This window comes from Corvus kubaryi, unplaced genomic scaffold, assembly GCF_017639235.1.
Source record: "Corvus kubaryi isolate FWS band 111438036 unplaced genomic scaffold, C.kubaryi_AGA036_p1.0 137, whole genome shotgun sequence".
Taxonomy (NCBI): Eukaryota; Metazoa; Chordata; class Aves; order Passeriformes; family Corvidae; genus Corvus; species Corvus kubaryi.
This window is the reverse complement of record NW_024580671.1, coordinates 23,265,619-23,284,613: the sequence shown is the minus strand read 5'-3', so window position 1 is coordinate 23,284,613 and position 18,995 is coordinate 23,265,619. Positions and strand designations below refer to the sequence as shown.

Below are 18,995 nucleotides of genomic sequence, written 5' to 3'. Positions count from 1 at the left end.
GAGAGTTCTGTCTCCCTTCTGTCAGCCCTAAGATGTTCCACAGAATCTGATTGGACATTGAAAGGCTCAGGAGGGTGGCTTGTTTTGTCTTGAAACTGTTCTTGTTATGTTTATCCAGTTGTTTTCATTCTCCTTTTATTAAAATAAAATGGGTGAGGTGTTGGGGTCTCCTCCCCTGCCATGGAGCCCTGGGAGAGGGGCCCTGAGGGCACAGACACGGGGTTTCCCTGCCCCTGCTCAGCCTCGTTCCCATTGGTTGGTTTGTGTTCCCTGCGCGGGCAGAAGGACCCTTGGTCCCGTGACTGGAGCAGTTCCTCTGCAGAGCTCCGGCCATGCGGCTGGAGAAATAAACATCTCTGAAACATCTAGCAAGAATCTGTCTGTCCATATATATTTCCTTTCCACGGGACGCCTGGTTTGGTATATGCATGTTGCAGTATCCCCACTGCAACAATTCACTGCAACTCTAAGTACAACCATCCAGCCAATTCCTTATCCACTGAGCGGTCCATCTATCAAATCCATGTCTCTCCAGTTTAGACAACTATACCATATGGGACAATGTCAAACACTTTGCACAAGTCTATGTAGATGACATTGGTTGCTCTTCCTTTATCCATCAACACTATCCATCAACACGGGCCATAGAAGACCATCAAATTTGTCAGGCACAGTTTGCCCATGTTGAAGCCATTTTGCCTGTCACAAACCACCTCCTTCTTTTCCATATGCTTTCACATAACTCCCAGGAGGATCTGTTCCATGATCTTGCTGGGCACAGAAGTAAGTCAGTAAGACTGGCTGCCTTCACTTTTTACTCGTGGACATTAAACTAGTGATGCCAGTTAACAAGAGAACAGGTGAAACACTAGAAATAAGGTTTTAATTGAATAACTAACTTCTTGAAGACACACTTTGATTGAATAAATCAAAACTACTAAATTCACTTGTTTTCAGGATTGCAAAGCTTTTTGACCAGGGCATGTCAAAAGTGAAGCTATAAAGGCAGAAACTTGGAATCTAACTACAAAGGTGGAGCAAGGTCCACAGTGTTTCAGGTGCCAGGTGCACTCTGTCCACTGATGAGTGCTGAGGCTGACAAGCCTGGGGAACTCGTCATGGTGCTAATCATCAATCTGTGCTGGCGCCAGCTCCCAGAAGCTGAATTCCAAAGAGAAACCAAGCGTCCCAACAAGCACGTGGCTGGTGACCACAGCTCTGCTGACACATTCCTGGGGGCAAACTCTGTCCCATGTTATGGTGGTGTCAGGCTGAGCAGTTGAGCATGGGCTGACCATCACGTTGACTCCAAGATTCTTTAATAATCATTAGTAACCTTTATTAAGCACAGACACTTTTAGACATTATGACAACAAGTAATTCTTTCCTCAAACACCTGAGATGGAAACTCAGAGAGATCCAAAAGTTATGTATTTCAGAGGTTCAACTGCAGAGACAGAAACAGAAATACTTGATTTTAACAGACAACTAAATTACTATCTGCCTAAAGAAAGTAAGCCCCAAGTCCAGAAGATACCCTGAACAGCTTTCTGGTTTGTCTGGTTGCTCCAGGGCTTGGGCAAGCATGTGTCCTCTCCCTCCTCCATCTGTCCTCTGCTTCCTCCAGGGGCAAGGACTCCATGGCCTCTTTTTGTAGCCAGATTTGAGCAGTTTTATGGAGAGTTAGAGAGCTTTTTGTACCATTAAGCCACTGATGGTCAAATAAAATGTCTATTTTCAACTCCTTATTTCTACATGTGTTCAATCAATTAAAAAGTAAGATGCTAAACCACCTACTATCCAAATTCTGGCTTTTGTTATAACAGACACCGCCTCAATGACTTACTCAGGCTATGTGATTTTATTTTCAACAAGGATTAACTGACCAATGTCAAATGCAAGTTAGACTCATACTTAAACAAAACTCTTTAAGTAATACTCCACTAATCCTAGTTACCCCAGCCTTATTACAGCTAATAATACTCATTTTCTTGTTTGTTTGGGTTTTTTTTTTCCTGGTATTAGCCATTTAAATAGACACTCCACTATAAGCTGAGCCTTACAATTTCCTATGGTTCATAAGAAAACCTGCAAGAAAAGCCAAAATAAATAACCACTACTGAGTTGAACAAAAAGATAAAGGTGAAGAAGTAGGAGGAATACAACATCGAGGTTGTTTGTTTACTTAGTTCCATCTTAATTATTTAGACTCTCATCTCACTAATAGCTGTGCAGGTGCTAACTTTACTTGAAGAAGCACCCAGAGTTTTTGTTTGCATAAATCAAGTACATTTAATCAAGTGCACATTAGCTCATCAACACATTGAATCTGATGAGAAATTGCATAAGTGACAATGCCAAGCTATTTCGGTGAATATTCATGATATCTCTGTGGAACAGGCTGACTGGAGGAGAGTGAGAACAAAATGACAGTAAAAGAACGGTAGCAATTACTTTTCTAGCAGTTAATGTTTCCATTAACTGCTTGCTGGCAAGAGCTTAAAGGTGCAAGCCCCAATTTAAGCTTGTTACCTTAATTTTACAATTGTAATTCAATATTCTGAATGTGACACTAGTGTAACAAATATCTTCATTCAGTGCTTCATACAATAAATAATTTAAAAGTATATGAAAATTTCCAAATGATAGCCATTACAAAACTACAAATGCTTAGTATTACATCTTCAAAAAAATATATATGTGCAAACCATTTTCTCAAATCTGAGACAGAATGTAAACCCGTTAGAAACAAGTAAGTGGGACATTTTTGTTCTTAATAGGCATTCATGAAGAGGCCTCCCTTCAAAATATAATTTGTCCTTAGTGAGCTTCTGCAAACAAGGCAAACAACTCCCAGTTTTGTAAAGCTATACAAAGCCTTTATCCAACTTCCAACATCATCCATAGAAAATTCAGGCAGAATAAGGCTGTGCCCTTAGTGAGGATATTTTACGTAACAAGTCTTCAAGTCAGATGAACAAAGCAAGACTTAGATAAAAGAACAAAAAACGTGGATCACTTTCTAATTCCTAGAATGGACAAAGGAGGAGAGGAAGAGAGGGCTGTTCAGGTGCACCGTCTATTACATCCTTCTGAAACCCAGAACCCTGTGTGCTGTGACCAAACTACCAAGGTCACACACCCTATCCTTGTGCAGAGCTGCCTCGCTGCTGCCACTGCCCACCAAGTCCTGGTACAAGGTAGCTCACTGGACTCATGTCTACCATTCCAAAAGAATGTAGGTGCTTATGGGCTATGGTTCACAACTGCAGCTCGATTCAGCTGACCCCAACTGTTTGCCTTGCCCCTCTGTCACAACAGAGAGATATAAAGGAGATCCATGCTATCAGACTTCACAACATCACGTACTAATATGAACAGCCATAAAATACAGTTTACATTCATATGCCGGTCTGTAAACTCTGTCAGATTCAAAGTTCAACAGAAAACAACCCTGAATGGCAGAGTAACCTCTGGCAAAGGGACAGGATGAACAGCTGAATGTGTCAGCTTCTGGAGCATAAGTCAGAGTCACAAGTGTATTTACTGTGCTATGCTTCCCATGTCATTGACAGTCCAGGAGTATCAAAGAAGCCTGGTTATCAACACTGTTGTAACAGACTATCACGAGCATCCAAAGCTTCCGTTGCACATTTTGGGGGTTCATGTTACTACAAAATACAGTATCACATTTTGATGGGTTGACCCTAGCTTTTTACAATAATCTCAGATTATTTAAACAGCTTTCGGTACCAGAAGCCACCATGCAAACTCCTTTCCCAAACACTGACACCATTTACTTTCTGTATTCGTTTAAGTCATATATTTTAAGAAAGACTATTTTCTACTTCACAGCAATCAGGCTAGGCTTTAGATCCACAAGTATTCTAGGTAAGGAGGACAAGCCATGCTAGGCTTGGAAGTAGACTTCCTTCCTTTTGTTTTGGCTGGAAGCATGTTCTATTCTGGCATATCGATTGCAGGCGGCAGCCCCCGTACCCAAGTGTGCTGGATCTGTCTCACAATCTGAGAGGCAGGCGGAGCATTAAGCGTCAGCCCAACATGCATGTATAATCTCACTCCCTAGCAAACAGTGATCAGGTCTCCCAACTGATTTGCCTACAGCATGGTACACAACCCTGCTCCTGCAAGACCAGTTGAATATGTCAAGCTTTGGGGGAAAAAAAAAAAAAAAAAGAGATTTTTCAGCCCAAATTTAGGGTTGATGTCTTCTGAAAAGAACTGCAAAGAAAAATGAAGTCAATCCTAGGTACATACCAGCAGCCTATTACTTACTAACCTTTGCTTCCTCCTAGATTCCATTGTAATGAGAACATAAACAGTAAAATAAGCATATATATCCCTCAAATGAATTACCTATTCAGAGTTCCCTCTGGTGTTCAATACGCTAATCATCACATTCAAGCTAACAGCCTTCTTTACAAAAGCATAAGTTCCCTCACGAGCAAATTATCATTTGATGATGAGCTCAGCGATAGGGACAGGACCATAGTGTCGTAACTCGTGGACAAAAGCAATGCTATTTTCCATCAGATTTCAGAGAGGCGATAAACTTACACTTCCTCCTTCCTCCGGTATATTCAACCGACTATCTGGTTAACCCCGAAAGGACCCAAACTGTTACAGATCCCTTCTGCCTCCCGGTGTCACCAAGACCGACGAAGTCTCGGAGAAGGCAAAGTAACAAATTACAGGTACAGCCCATCTGGACGCGGCACGCAAAGATGTTCTGCACCTCCCGAATAACTAAGCCTTGAGTCACAAGCCTTTCCAGCCTCGCACTCCCATTCGCCCGCACGGAACATGAGCAAAGTACAGTGTATCTAATTAACAGTTTGAAAAGAAAGTTTAAAGCTGCCTCTGCAAAGAGACAAAACGCGTTTGCAGGAAAATCCCAGACGAGTTCCCGAGTCGGCGGTGCGCAGGCGGAGCGCGGGGTCGGCGCCGGGCCAGGGCCAGCCGCGACACAGGGGCTGCTGACCCTGGCTGCTTCGGGGTTGCGAAACTCTCAGGGAGAGCAGCCAGCCTCCATCGAGCGGGGCGGAGGGAGCTCGCCGGACACCGGCGCTCCCCGGCTGCCCGTCGGGAGGAGCCGACTCCCCGCGCCTCCCCCACCTCCCCGCCCGGCGCGGCGGCTGGGAAAGGCGCTCCGAGTCCGGAGCCGCCGCCCGGGAGCCCCTTAACCAAAACCATCTGGTCGCGGGCTGCGCGGTAGAAAGCCCCCTCCGCCCCGGCCCCTGCCGCCTACCCCCGGCCCTGGCCCCGCAGCCGAGGAGGAGAGAAGCTGCTCTACCCGCGGCTCAGCAGCTCCCGAACTGGGGGAGACGGGGAAGTCGCCGCGGAATCCGCCTTCCCCCCTCCCATCGGCGCCCCATCCCGCGGTGCGCGGCGGCAGGGCTGGGTCTGCGTTACCTTCAACAGGTGCAGGCGCCGGCGGGAGGAAGCCCGCGGGCACGGACCGTCCGAGCTGCCCGAACGGGAGCGGCGGCCCCGGCAGCCCGGGGTGGGTGGCGGTGGGCTGGACAGAGGCGCTACGGCAGCCCCCGGCGGCCGCCCATGCTCCCGGCGGGCCCCGCCGCCGCCACCGCAGCCGGAGTCAGCGTGAAGGCGGCAGCGGCTGCGGCCACCTCCGAGAGGAAGGACGAGAGCGGCGGGGAGAGAGGGAGGGGGAGGCAGAGAGCGAGAGGAGAGAGAAACCGCCCCAAGAGAAATAATCATCACATGGCGGTCACGATCCGCCGCCGCCCCCGACAGACAGAGCCTACGCTTGGGAGCGGGGGAAAAGCTGCGAGGAGGGGACACACCTGTAGGCGCAGCACATATCCGCTGTGAGCACAATGCGAGACAGGAAACTGAAAAAACAGCCCAGGGAAGGAGAGAGGCTCCCGTTCGTCCCTCCTTCCCTCCCTCCCTTTCTCCCTCCCTCTCTCTGTCCGTCCTCCTCCTCCTCCTCCTCCTCCTCTCTCCACCCCCACCCCCTGCCCCCGGTCAGGATCCGCTTGCAGCGCTGTCTCATGCAGGGAGATCCAGGCGGAGGGCTGGGAGGCGGCAGCAGCGGCACTTTCTCCCCGTTTTCCTTTCCCTGTCTCTGCTTTGTTTTGCCCGCCAGCCAGGCAGACAGAGCCGGCTCGGCGAAGCGGGGCCGCCCGCGGGGCCGAGTGCTCCCGGAGAACCGGGGGTGCTCCGAGCCCCGCCGGGGGACCGGGTCCGGGCCGGGCGGCAGCTCCAGCGCTGGGGGCACCGAGCCCCAGCCGCCAGTGGGCCCCTGGCGTGAGCAGCGGGGAGCGGCGGGACTGCCGGGAAGTGCCTCTGGGCAGCCCCTGCCCGCGGCCGGGGTCGGCGCTTGGCCTCCGCGGCGCTCGCCAGCGGGGCGGCGGTACCGCTGGGAAAGGGCCTGTACCTAACGGCTTTGGGGTACCTGTCGTATCCCGGCGGTGTTTTGAGGACCCTCCTGAACATGTAGCAACAGTGTAATTCCCGCCCCTTATCCCCTGAGCAGTGTCTCAGAGTGCACAGAGGCTGTCTCTCTTCTTGCACACCCTTGCTGTTGAGGGGCCCAGAATATGTCACTGGCATCACTTTTACTGAACTTGAAGTACTCTAGGGTTTATCCCTGTTAGGTAAAATCTCTATAATCACAATTTCTGCGGTTTCTTTCTCCGTCTCAAGCACTCTACTACAAAGCCTGTGTGAAAATTTCTCATGCCTTCCCCCAGAAACAGATCAACAGTTATTGCAGAGCCCACTTCCCACATGTTGTGAATACAGCATTACCCTGTCTCAACTATAGCTAATGTAGGGATAATCTATTAAAAGCAGGGATGTCTTAGAAGAACGGCTCAGGTAAGCTATGGTCAGGTTGTCTAGACTTTGTAACTTTCCATCAGCGGAATGTGGACCAGCAATGTTTCAAGGAGTAATTAATTAACTGCTCTTGGCCCTTTGAGTGCAGCTTCATTAAATGCTGTGTATGTTGTGCTCCCTACTAAAACAACAGGAGAAAGCTGGTCCAAATGCCGTGCTTCCCAAACTGGAAGTTGCTGAAAAGTTGCCTTTGCATCTCAAAACAGCAACAAATACCAAATAAATAAAAACCAGCTCAAAAAATCTGGTCAAGAGTAAAGTTATACTTTTGGAAGAGATGTTAAAAGTGCCTTTCAGACCCTGTCTGTGCAAAGCGCCGCCACAGACTTAGCAGTGGTTTGGGACCATGCAAACATTTTAATAGTGTTTTGTGGGGTTTTCCCTTTGGGATTGCACAGGGGAGGCAGATTGTGCTGGCTGAGTTTTGCTAGTCTGGCCCAGTTTTTGTGCTAATGTCCACCAGAAGGACCTTGTCCTTGTTTATTGGCTTCCTTCCTGGTCTTCACCTGACTGGGCTGAGCCACTGAAAGATGAGAAATAACAGCTCTGACATAACTGTAGTATTTCAGAAGATCTGGATTCCCCTTCTGTACTTCTTCACTTACTGGAAGAGAGAAGGGGAATCTAAAGAGAGAGATGGGACTTACCTAGGAAATTTGAGTTAGTTGCATCCTGCAATCTTTGTGAGGAATCCAGTAAGGAGAAACTCACAGGCTGCTAATGGGCTTGGTGATACCTGACTTTCCAGGCTGCTTTATCAACATCTGGGCTTCTGGCCAGGTTGTACCCAAAAGTTTTGGCAGAATGCCCTGGAATTACCAGCCTGGCAGCTCTCTTTGTGCCCTGGGCTATGAATCCCTGCCTTCCATCACACTCTGTCCCAGGGCCTTTTGCTGGGGTCTCTGTCACTCCTCCCCATACCCTGCCTGCTCCAAACCTAGTGATCTGCTCTCCCTACTCTAGGCGGAAGCCCACATCTGCTCCATCTGATGACTGCTGACCAGGACTCTACTTGCCACAGTTCTGCTGTCTCAAGGTGGCTGTACCCAGGTTAAATCTAAGCCTTGGCCCCCTCCCAGCTCAGAATGCAGTTCCCTCTGGCTGGAATAGTTTCCTCTAGTTCCTGTTCAGCTCCTGTTGCTCTGACCTCATGACAACTTTTCTTTTTAAGAAGCCTGCCTGTGGACATATACAGAGCCAGAGCAATGGTGACAGTTTATTCAATTTGAAAGAAGAGCTGGTGAAGGGAAGCTGTGCTGAATCCTCATCCAGTCCATAACAATCCCTTGCTGTACACTTGACCTTCCTGAGCATGACAGGGATTATGAAGCTGCTCTGGAGCTTGAGGTGGCCACACAGCATCCCACCCCAGGACAGCCATCTTCTCTGCTAAGTCTCCATAAATTGGTGTTCTGTCAGATGCATGTGGATGTGCTAAAGCAGCAGCATGGCATATTGGCCCATGCTTCTGCCAGCTGGGACACAAATGTGTGCCACAGCAGTTTGGTTACTGAATTCTGTGCTGAATTCAGCCCTTGGCCCACTTGAAAAGGTGAAAAGTGTTCACAAGATGGTCTTCTGCTCTTCCTTGTCTTGGAACCAGCACAACATCCTTCTGACCCATGGAGAAGTGATACAGGGAGATATTCACCAGCGAACCCAGATAAACAACTGCACAACAAAACCTGCTATTTGCAGCTGAAGGATTATTTCCCTCCCTTATCATCATCTACACAAAAAGAAAAGAAGAGGTCAAATCAAATCCTAAATGCAGAGATGCTTAGAAAAGAGCAACAAGTCAAGGACTGAATGATTAACATCTTCCCAGGTTCCTGGGGATTTTCACTGCAGTCATGCACGTGCACAGGGTGTGGCTCAGGGCAGAAAGCTTTGTTCCCTCCTTCTCCAGCATCAGGATGCAGATGACAGGGCTGTATGTGAATAGAACTCTAGTCCAGATTTCAATTTCCTCTTTATTTTCTCCCTCTGCATTCCCTCTTTCTCTCCTTACTTTATCACCCATTTGTTGTTATGTGTATCTTCCTGATTTTTTTCTCTGCCTGTTATTTTTTCTCTGCGTGTTATTTTCTTTTACACTGAAAGCAACACCTGTGCCTCTTCCCTTCCTGCTTCTCTTCCCAGTGCCATCAATTCTGAATTTTGTCCAAGATGCAGCCATACACAGTATCATTCCTACTGCTGAGACCTTCAAGGCCTGTGGAAAAGAGCCGAATTTTCAGCTGTTATTAAAAACACCTTTCCCCACGATCAACAGAACTAATGAAGCCAGGTTTCCTGTGGTTTCGTCTCTGACTCACTCATTGCGATAACCTCGCCTCCCATTTCTGTTTCATGTCCGATGTGACATCTCTTCTCAGTGGCGAGAGGCGGGCGCTGCTGCAGGTCCGGAGCGCCGCGTGCTGCCTGCACAGCGCGGCTGCCGGCACTGCCGGGGCCGCGGGCTGCTGCCAAGCACAGCCCTTAACAGCCGAGTTCCTCCTTCATCTCTCTCTGTTGGAAAACTAATTTGAGTCTCTAGTCGCTGATGCTCACAAATCCATGGGAACTTAATTATCTTTGAGGTTCCTACCTCTTTTATTCGTTTGCAACTAGCCGATGTGTTCTGACATTTTTATGAGGGGTTGATGGGCAGATAAACAGTCAGATAATGGATTATCAGTCTTTAGGAAGGAAGGTTGTTGCCCTGTGGTCATGCAGATAACCTGGGAGCAACCCAAACAGCTAAAAAAGAACGTCAGATCCCTTATAAAGTTTTGAAAATTGCACTTTCTGTGTGCAGACAATTTTGATTGTCTGCATGCACAAGTCTGATCAACATCCTTAGATCCTGCTTGGGGATGTCCCATATCTCAACTCTGCTTTGGGAGGGGGGGGGTGGGGAGAAAGAGAAAAGGATTATTCCTCATTAATCAGGAATTCATCAGCTGTACTGGGCAACCGTTGAGATTCAGCCTGCTGTAGCACTCCTGCTACCATCATCCTTGATAAGAAATTTATATCAATGGGAAAGCAAAAAGCACAAGAAGTAGGATACAACCTGAATGGATTTAGTCTCATGGCAAAGATATAAACAAAGCATCTATAAGGATTTTTCACTCTCCATCTGATGTCTCTGGTTTGGATAGGGCACTGCATCATCTTCTGCTAGTGACTGGAATGACCCAAATATACATATTTATATTTTTATAGTCCATAAATAACCCTGGGATCTACTTTTTCTGTATAAAAAGTGCCAGATAAATCTAAGGTGTTTTTATTAGATTTGTGAAATGTCACTCTGCACATCCTGATATTCATGCCCTTTGCACCAAGCTCACATAGCAGATCAATTCGTATACATTTGGGGTTGTTCTTTGCTTGATGGATTTCTCAGTGTCCATTTTCCAACAATCCAGAAAAAAAATGTTTAAGGGTAAAATAATCTAAGGTTAATTGTACAATTCCCTTCATTTTTTTCCTTTGATACTAGAAAATGTTTGATCCACCCAGAGCAAGTGGGTTTTGATATTTCCTAACCAACCCTCACTTGATACATTTGTTTAAAACCCTGTGCAAAATGCTACACAGTCAGAATTTTTCTTTTGTTTAGTTTAGCAAACATTTTGCATATACTTTTTACAGATATAAATTGCTGCACAAAGGTATGAGATAAAAAAGCAGCAGGCTCTGGATACAATTTCCATGTGGAATCCATAGAAAGCCTTATATGGATGTGTGCAGTATCTATATGCATTTGCATATAACTATTACAAGCATCAGCCCTCGCAGTCAAGACTTGATGTTCTGACATTGCCCTGGCTGCACCAGCTTGTGCATGAGCCTGGTTAAGAGATCCTTGTTTAATGAAGAGGTTCATATAGGCAATGTGTGCATTTTTTAAAGCTATCTTGAATTTTCTGGGGAATTTAATTTAAAAAAAAAATTCTAAGAATTTTCATCAGGAATTTTAGTGTTGTTTCAAAATGTAGGTAAAATGAAAATTAATATAAAATATTGACAACTAATATTTGGCCCTGCCCTTTTTTTCCCCTCCTCCTTTTGTTGTTTGAATAAGCCCTTCACAAACACACATACACACACACCCCTCTATATATATAAACCAGACAAACCAGCATTTCCAACTTTGATTAAGGCAACTGCCTGGCAAAGCACCAAAGCCATTGCTCTGCCACTCATTTTAACCACAGCCTTACTTACTTACACTTGTTGGTATTGGTAATTCTTCAACTGGTTGAAAAATTGTCTATTGGGATCAGCTAACTGCCATGCAAGCTTCTATAAATATATTTATATTATAGAAAAAAACAGTAGAATCTCATTATCTACTAATATTTGAACTCATTTTATTATGGAGAGGTAGGCTATGGGAAGGCTATTACAAATAGGAGTTCATGATTACAGTGTTCAAAAGTGGAAAATCAGATTTACCTATTCTGTGCTGGAAATAATGCATCTTTTTACATCAGTAACCTCAGATACTGTGTGATTAGTATTTTCCAAATATATATTGCAGAAATTTTTTGTTTATACAATTGAAGTGTGTCTGAACTATAGCAGTTAAAATGCAGCTTAAATAATAGGAGTTTAAGATGGTACAACAGCATTAAAGAAGCATTTGTCATTTAAAAATATTTAGACCTTTCAGAATTCATCAATGACACTTCAGTTAAAAAGGAAAAATAAAGTATTGACTATTACAACAGAAGCTGTATTTTACCTTTTTATTCAAAGGAAGATTTCCAAGATAATATGTGTATTTTAAATGACTAGCTGAGCTTCCATCATGTAATGGCAACTAATCAATAAATCATGTGCCATTGTTGCAGCTCAGCATGTCGAACAGCTGCATTTCAGTGTCCACACTTGAAGATGTTGAGCAATTTTTTTGTTCTTGTATATTTCTAGCTCATTAGCCCTGATTCTAAGAGTGGTTATTTTCATGTCAATTACATTGGTAGAAAAATCACGTCTTACCTGCTTCTGCCAAAGGGAGGAGATGGAATGGGGTAATGAGCGGGAAACTTCTCTTCCTTAACACTGCTTGCCACCCCATGTGGGTTTGCTAAAGCACCTTTTCCTTGTGAGCAACATGGAAAATAAATAAATGGCATCCTGCTAGACATCCTGGATGTTTTGATGCTCATGGGAGATGGTAAAAGGATGAGTGTTTTTGAAAGCAGCTTTTGGCATACATAAATCATGAGGTTTGTACTGAGGCCTGGGACATCCAACTCGAAGGATTTTGGTTAGATAACAGCATGAAGATAGACTAATAAACTTTCAATTACCCCGCACATTTCTGTTATGTTTGCCTACCAGAACTCCAGTGCATCCTTCATCTGCCATATGGAAACTGCCCTGCATGAGTAGGTGAAGTAGGTGGCCAGTATGCATCCAAATCTCAGGTTTAAGAACAGTGGCAAACAGCTGAAAAACATTAACCTTTGGTGTGATCTCCCATTGCCATTAATCACATTTGGAGTGCCTTTGCCACTCTGTCAGAGTATCTAAAAATGTTCTTGATGAAAGTGGTTGGTTCACTTGGACTCAGGCCAGAATAAAGTGCTGTTTGTCCTCAGAGAGAGATGTAACAAAGAATTAGCCAAAGTGCAGTTGCTGTCTTTTGTCTGCAGTAAACAGCTCTACTTCATCAGGATATTGCAAAATCTCAATGTCCTCTATGCATTAGTCTTAAAAATGCCTGTTTTTTCATGTTTTAATTTATTAGAAGATTAAGTTATTTTCTTGTGGACAATAACTCAGGATGTAATAAACCCCATGTTTATCGCAGACACAGGCACATAACTGGAACTCATGCAATCTGAAGTGAATTGTGAAGGTTTGTATAGGTTTCTGCATGTACAAAACACAGATGCTCAGTTTTCCAGTGGCTCAGTTTTATATGTGTGTGTGTATATAAATACATGTATATATGCATCAAGTCTGTGCTTGTACTCCTTTCCTGTATGCAGTGTAAGAAAGCCTGGAGTTTCATTTCCAAAGCAATTAATAGTTGAGGCTGTAGCTACATTTCATTCTAGTAATCTTGCATAAATGGTGCTCCTCTGAGAAAGCAGATCGCAAAGCCTGGAATAAAAATTGTGAGAGCTGAACAAAATTCAGTCACATTAGATCAACTATGGAACTGTTCTTCTCAGTGGCTCAGGTAAATCAGGGTTTTGGTGACCTTTTACATAGTTCTGAATGCTTCTTTCCTTCAAGGAAGCTCTTCATGCAGGGCAGTGCCTCCTCCCAAGGCTTGTCACACAAAGAGTCGCCATTGGATGCAGAAGTCCCCTACCAGTGGTCTTCTGGAACTGGTGGTTTTTCTCCTGGGACCACATCTATTGTGTGACCTCACTCATGGAGGTTCACAGACCCAGGCAGCTAGAAAGGACCTCTGAGGAATTTAGAACATACCCCTGACTGGGAGCAGTACCACATACACCTATAGGTAAATTTTGACTTGTTTGTCCAGAGGAGGATCATGGAGTTGATCAGAAGGCCAGAGCACCTTTCCCATGAGGAAAGGCTGAGAGGGTTGGGGTTGTTCAGCCTGGAGAAGATATGGCTCCAGGCTGACCTTATTGCAGCCTTTCAGTACCTGAAGGAGGCCTATAAGAAAGATGGGGAGAAACATTTTAACTGGGCTTGTTACAATAGGACAAGAGGTAACGTTTTTAAACTGAAAGAGGGTTGATTTAGATTAGATAAAAGAGAATTTTTTACAGTGAGGGTAGTGAAACACCAGTACAGATTACCCAGAGAGGTGGCCAATGCCCCATCACTGCAGCCCTAACCCCATGATGTGACTCCTGGGGCAGCCATCTCTCACCTAACAGCTCGGAGCCTGAGTGGGGGGATTGAGTCTGGAGACTGTTCATCTAGAGTCATACTAAAGCAGCAACTGGAGCTTGTAGCTGGGAACTCCTGTCTCCCAAATCTTCACTCTAACTACATCTCTGCTGCCTTTGGCACCTCTCCCAAGCCGTTCTCTCAGCATGGTGATACATGGAAGTGAGGAAATGAATGCTGAAAGTAGCAAATGATGATTAATGAACACCTAGTCCCTTTGTTTTACTGTCCTTCCTCTTGTAATATGTCCTTGATAATTAATTTCTTCAAGAGGGGTTTCAGACTATAACTAGCTGGTCTAAGCTTCTCTTCAATGATTGATGGTTCCCATCCCATTCCCTGATTCTGGCCATATAATTCCCCAGCATCTTGGTCCAGTTTGGTACATATCTGACCCCAAAAAATAGGCCTCTTTTGGGAGTCAATTGTCAGAAAATAACAAGAAAAAGTGATATACTTTTTCTGCTTCCAGAATGCCTGGTGATACTGTTCCCTGAGCAGGTTTACCACCATGTCAGGATGGTGCTAACAGTGGCACACTGGAATGGGATTGGAATGGGATGAGAGAAATGAACATGCCGGCAGCAGACCACTAGATCAACCACTGGGTAAGTCTCAACATCCCTCTTTGATGCAGAGGGGAAAAAAAGTCATGGGAAGCAATCACTAGGTGCTTAATTTGTGTTTTCTCTTCTGAAATCTGTGGTTTTGACAATACTTGACTTTCATTTCTACATTCCACTGAAGTTGCAGCTGTCTGTACTTGAAGTAGGTGGGAGGCTTAAGAATGAGATTGTTACGAAAAGGCAATGCAGTTTTAATCCTTCTTTGGTCATCTGTTTTTCTATTTTTCTGTAAGATTCCAATCCCTGGCCCAGCCTCAGAGCAGAAGTCAGTAAGGCAGTAGGAACATTCACATGTTAAGCTTTCTGCACACCAGTTACCATGGGGCATGAGAGTGCTGTGAATGTGAACTCCTGCTGCCACCTGCCTCTCCTGTCTCCACTGCTTACAGAAGGACAGAGGCAGCAGGAGGGGCAGCACAAGCCAGAAATCAGGCAACATGAGAAATGGCTGGACAATTGCAACTGACAAGCAAGAGACTTGCAAGAGGCAAAATTTAAAGCCTCATTTCAGTTTTCCTTGTTAGGGTGCTGTTGGGCCTCCTACAACAATGACAAGCCCGATACAATCTAAGCCATATTGTATAGCTGAGAGCTGAATGAGGCTCTATCAGACATTAGAATCTCTCCCTAATGTTTTGCTTCTGATACCCAGGAAATTTTGTTCTGCGCTTGGAACAGAAGAGAAATCATCATTTGAATAAAACAAAGAAAAACAAGCAAACATTTGGCAAATACATTATTTTAATTGTAAATGTGGTAACTATTTGGAAATGTTGATGTTTTTTGGCAAGCGCAGTGCACACATGTATGTTATTAATCACCCAACACATTAGATTTGTGATAAATATACTTCTAAAAATAGATTTGCTCAGTATTTAAAATTTTTGTCTTCTTTATTCAATGAATCTCCAAAACTGTAGCAGATGGATAGGGGAAAAACATTTTTGACCTCAGAATGGAATAGTTTAATGGAATTGCAAAGACAGATGACTTCTGTGTGTTAATAGCATCTTATTCAAAATGGTTACTGCCATGGATCACGGTGCTGTATTACAGGCTTATGACAAGTATTACTGTAGAACACATTTAAATCTAGTTTGGCAAAGACGGGTAGAAAAAAATAACTTTATGTACTATATCTGCTTCTCAATCCTTTAGCAGTTTTTGTAGTTTGACATACAGTCTTATTTTTGCCATGTTTTCCTAAGAAAATAAGGCTTATGAAATGATGGTTTGGATTTTTATCTCTTCCCCCATAACAAATTTGGAACCATGTCCTAATTTCAGGTTTTTAAAATATTGAAGTCCTGGAAATTTTATTGAAAATACTTATAGAGGTAGAAGTAGCCAAACTGGTGTCATAAAGGAAAAATGTCTTGTCAGTGAGGTTGGTAAGTATGAAGGGCTTGAAACAGAAGAGAGATTTAGGTACACTTCAGGTATGGGAAAGGGCTCATATATAGTTGCTGTCATGATTTTAGGCACTGAAAAAGAGCCATAGGATTAACTGCAGAGATGACTGGCTCAATAATTTTGTATCAAAATACTGTTGTATGTATCACACAAAGTGAAGGAGATACTTTGCTTCATTTTCAGTTGCTCTGAGTACTCACAACAGCAACAGCCTACAACCAAAATCTTGTTTCTCTCTGAATGTTTGAGATATGTGACCCGCTGAGAACTTCTGCAGCCTTGGTCCCATGGGGTGGCTGGTAGAGGAGTCTTGCTCTCAGGTCTTGCTCTCATGACCACGTTTGCAGCCCATTGTTAGGTCTGTGCATATTGATAGCCCAAATGGGAGTATTTTCATAGGTTTAAAATGAAGCTCATGTATAATTGTTGGCAAGATCAGTTCCCACGAGCTCGGTGTTTCTATCACCTAACGGAGAAGCTCTCTTAACCCAGGTGAGGTTGACACGGATGCCTCGCAGAAGGTTTAATTCTCACTGAGAGCTAGTGTTAGCAGCTAAGCACATTGCTTCTTTGTTTTCCTGTGGTGCTTTGCCTGGTTCTGAATAGCTTTAAAGTGGTGCATGCCTGCAATTACATGTGAGAGCAATATTCATTGTCTTTTCAAAATGTGCGGCAGGAGTCCGAGAGAGAAAACTAAATGAAAGGTCTTTTTAGGTGTGAAAAACATCAATCTGTGCTCACAGCTGATTTCAGCAGCCTCTTCTGTCACACTCCTGCGGTTGGGAGTTTTTTCTTTCCTCAAAGAAAATTGCCCCCTTAACGTTACTCTGAGGCAGGGTGAGGAGAGTGAAGAGGAAATTAGTGTTTCTTCTCGTTTGGTAATTTTGTTCCACTCAAAGACTGTTAGCAGCCAATGAAAGCAGTTGTGATCCTGTTGGCTGCCTTCTTTGTGTATTAGGCAGAGGGAAATGGCAGCCTGCTGCAAAGGAAGGGCCCTTTTCAGCAGAAATCATGGAAATTCCCTTATCCTGCCCCCGAATTAGCAAGCAAGGAAATAGCAACAGGAGACAGCCCGGTGTGTTGGCAATGGAGGGGAACAGCCACAGAACAATTGATGTGAAAGCCTTCAGCTGAAATCAGCATGTAGCCCATGCAGCTGGCCAGCCTGGCTGCCAGTAGCTGCAGTAAGGTATTTACACCTTGGTCAAAGTAAGAGAAGAGCTAAAAAAGCCAGGAGAGAATCATTAGACTGTGTTTATTAACAACACAGTGCTTTATCTTCAAAGTGTTGTGCACAATTAATCAATATATTCAGCAAGCGCAGTAAATGGATAACATTCATTATCACCCAGTCACTATCTTACAAACAGATTTAAAGTGATGAGAAGAAGATGCGCTTGAAACCTTGTGAAGGAACATTTTTAACCTGCTCTTTGAACTGCTGCAACCCCATTTTGAACTACTACATAGCATCTTGTCCTTTCAATCCCAGTTTCATCAGGCAAGCATTGCCCACAGGGCTGAGAGGGCATTTCAGTGTCCTCTCTTATCACTTTGGTATCTGCCTGTTAGGAGCTAGAATGAAATCTGTTCGCTTCATAGAAATATGTGATTACTCTTGGAGGATAGTCATCACTTTCAGGCATTAGCAACAGTAGTCCTGAACCATATTTTATGTGAGCATCCTCATCAAGTGTGCACCTTCCCTTTGGATACAGGAAAGCTGGACTGGAGTTGTGCTTGGTTTGAACGTAAAACCTGTTGCCTTCTCCAGGTTCTGAGAGAGTGGGTATTCAATGGCATTTGTATCAGTCTCTAAGTCCTGGGCTGAATTTAAGCTACTGGCAGCAGCAAAATAAAACTACAACCAGTCCCCCAAGGCAGGCAGATTCCAGTTAATATCTGACTAGCTACAGAAATGATATATAAAGTCAGACATTCTTACCTGCTCTCACACAGTAATACATAGGCTGTAGAGCATAAGTCTTGTGAAGAGCAGCTGAGGGAGCTGAGGTTGTTTAATTTGGAGAAAAGAAGGCTCAAGAGAGACATTATCGTGCTCTGCAACTACCTGAAAGGAGGTTCTGCTTAAGTGGGGGTCAGGCTCTTCTCCTAAGTAACAAGTGATAGAATGAGGGGAAATGGCCTCAAGTTACACCAGGGGAGATTAAGTTGGATATTAGAGAAAATTTCTTCACAGAAAGGGTTGTCAAGCATTGGAACAGGCTGTCCAGGGAAATGGTTGAGTCACCATTAAGGTCTTTAAAGAAGTGTAGACATGGTGTTTAGGGACATGGTTTAGAGGTGGACTTGGCAATGTTGGTTTAAGGGTTGGACTTGATCTTAGTTGTATTTTCCAACCTAAATGATTCTCTGATCCTATAGACTAGAAGATGAAATCAAGCCCAGAAAGAGAATTCAAATCATGGAGAGCTCTCCTAACATAAAACAATAGAGCAGTGATGTTAATTTTCTGAGTATTGTCATTTAGTAAATAACAAACCTTTTCAAAGTTATCTTGTCATTCATAGGACAAACTCACTTCAATGTGGATGCACAGGTACCAGTTCCAAGAAGTACTGTCAATCTTTTCATTAAAGTTTTTCCCCCCCGCTCCTTTCTCTCTCCCTCCTGCCATTACTCTTTTTTTCCCCAAAGAAAGCATTGCACAATGGCAGCAAGAGGAAAAATCTGCGAAACTCCAGGTCAACAAGAAGGCTTCATCTCTATTAGATTTGTTGGGAACCTTTAGTTTTTTGTTTGGTTTTTTTTTTGAAGAGTGGCTTCTAATGCTGCTTGCTTCTGTGGAGTCTTTGTAATTTTAGACCTTTTGAAATTAGTCTGAGCAATCCTTTGGAAGTTTTTAGTGCTTTTAAAAGAAAATCTACTCATTAAAAACATCACTAGCTTCAGTAAAAATGGAGCTTGTGCAGTAGTTCCAAGGTATTTCCTTCTATTTCTATTCTGTTTTTAATGCTTCAGAGATTGTTTGTTCAGATAGGATTTTATTTGTTTTCTGATAGGATAGCCTGATAGACAGAAAAACTCAGTGATTAATTTATGTTGTTATTAAACTATCAAGGCTTCAGATATTAAAATATAAATATTGTGGATCAAAATGCAAAGAACTGAGCAAATTAACAAATAAAAACAAAAATGAAAAGGTCTTTGATGGTCTTTGACACTCTAGTCCAA

The 18,995-nt window shown here is 44.0% G+C and overlaps 1 protein-coding gene across 4 annotated transcripts in view; it reads right to left on the bottom strand.

Annotated features, from left to right (window-relative positions):
* The window catches only part of PLXNB2 (plexin B2), a 256,319-nt gene extending 250,400 nt beyond the window's left edge, over positions 1–5,919 (bottom strand). For 2 of the 4 annotated variants that reach the window (XM_042018200.1, XM_042018203.1), the window contains exon 1: positions 5,826–5,919. The gene's annotated coding sequence lies outside the window, so the exon portion shown is untranslated. The other 2 variants (XM_042018202.1, XM_042018201.1) reach the window with 2 other exon arrangements.
* Between the last annotated feature and the right edge of the window lie 13,076 nt (positions 5,920–18,995).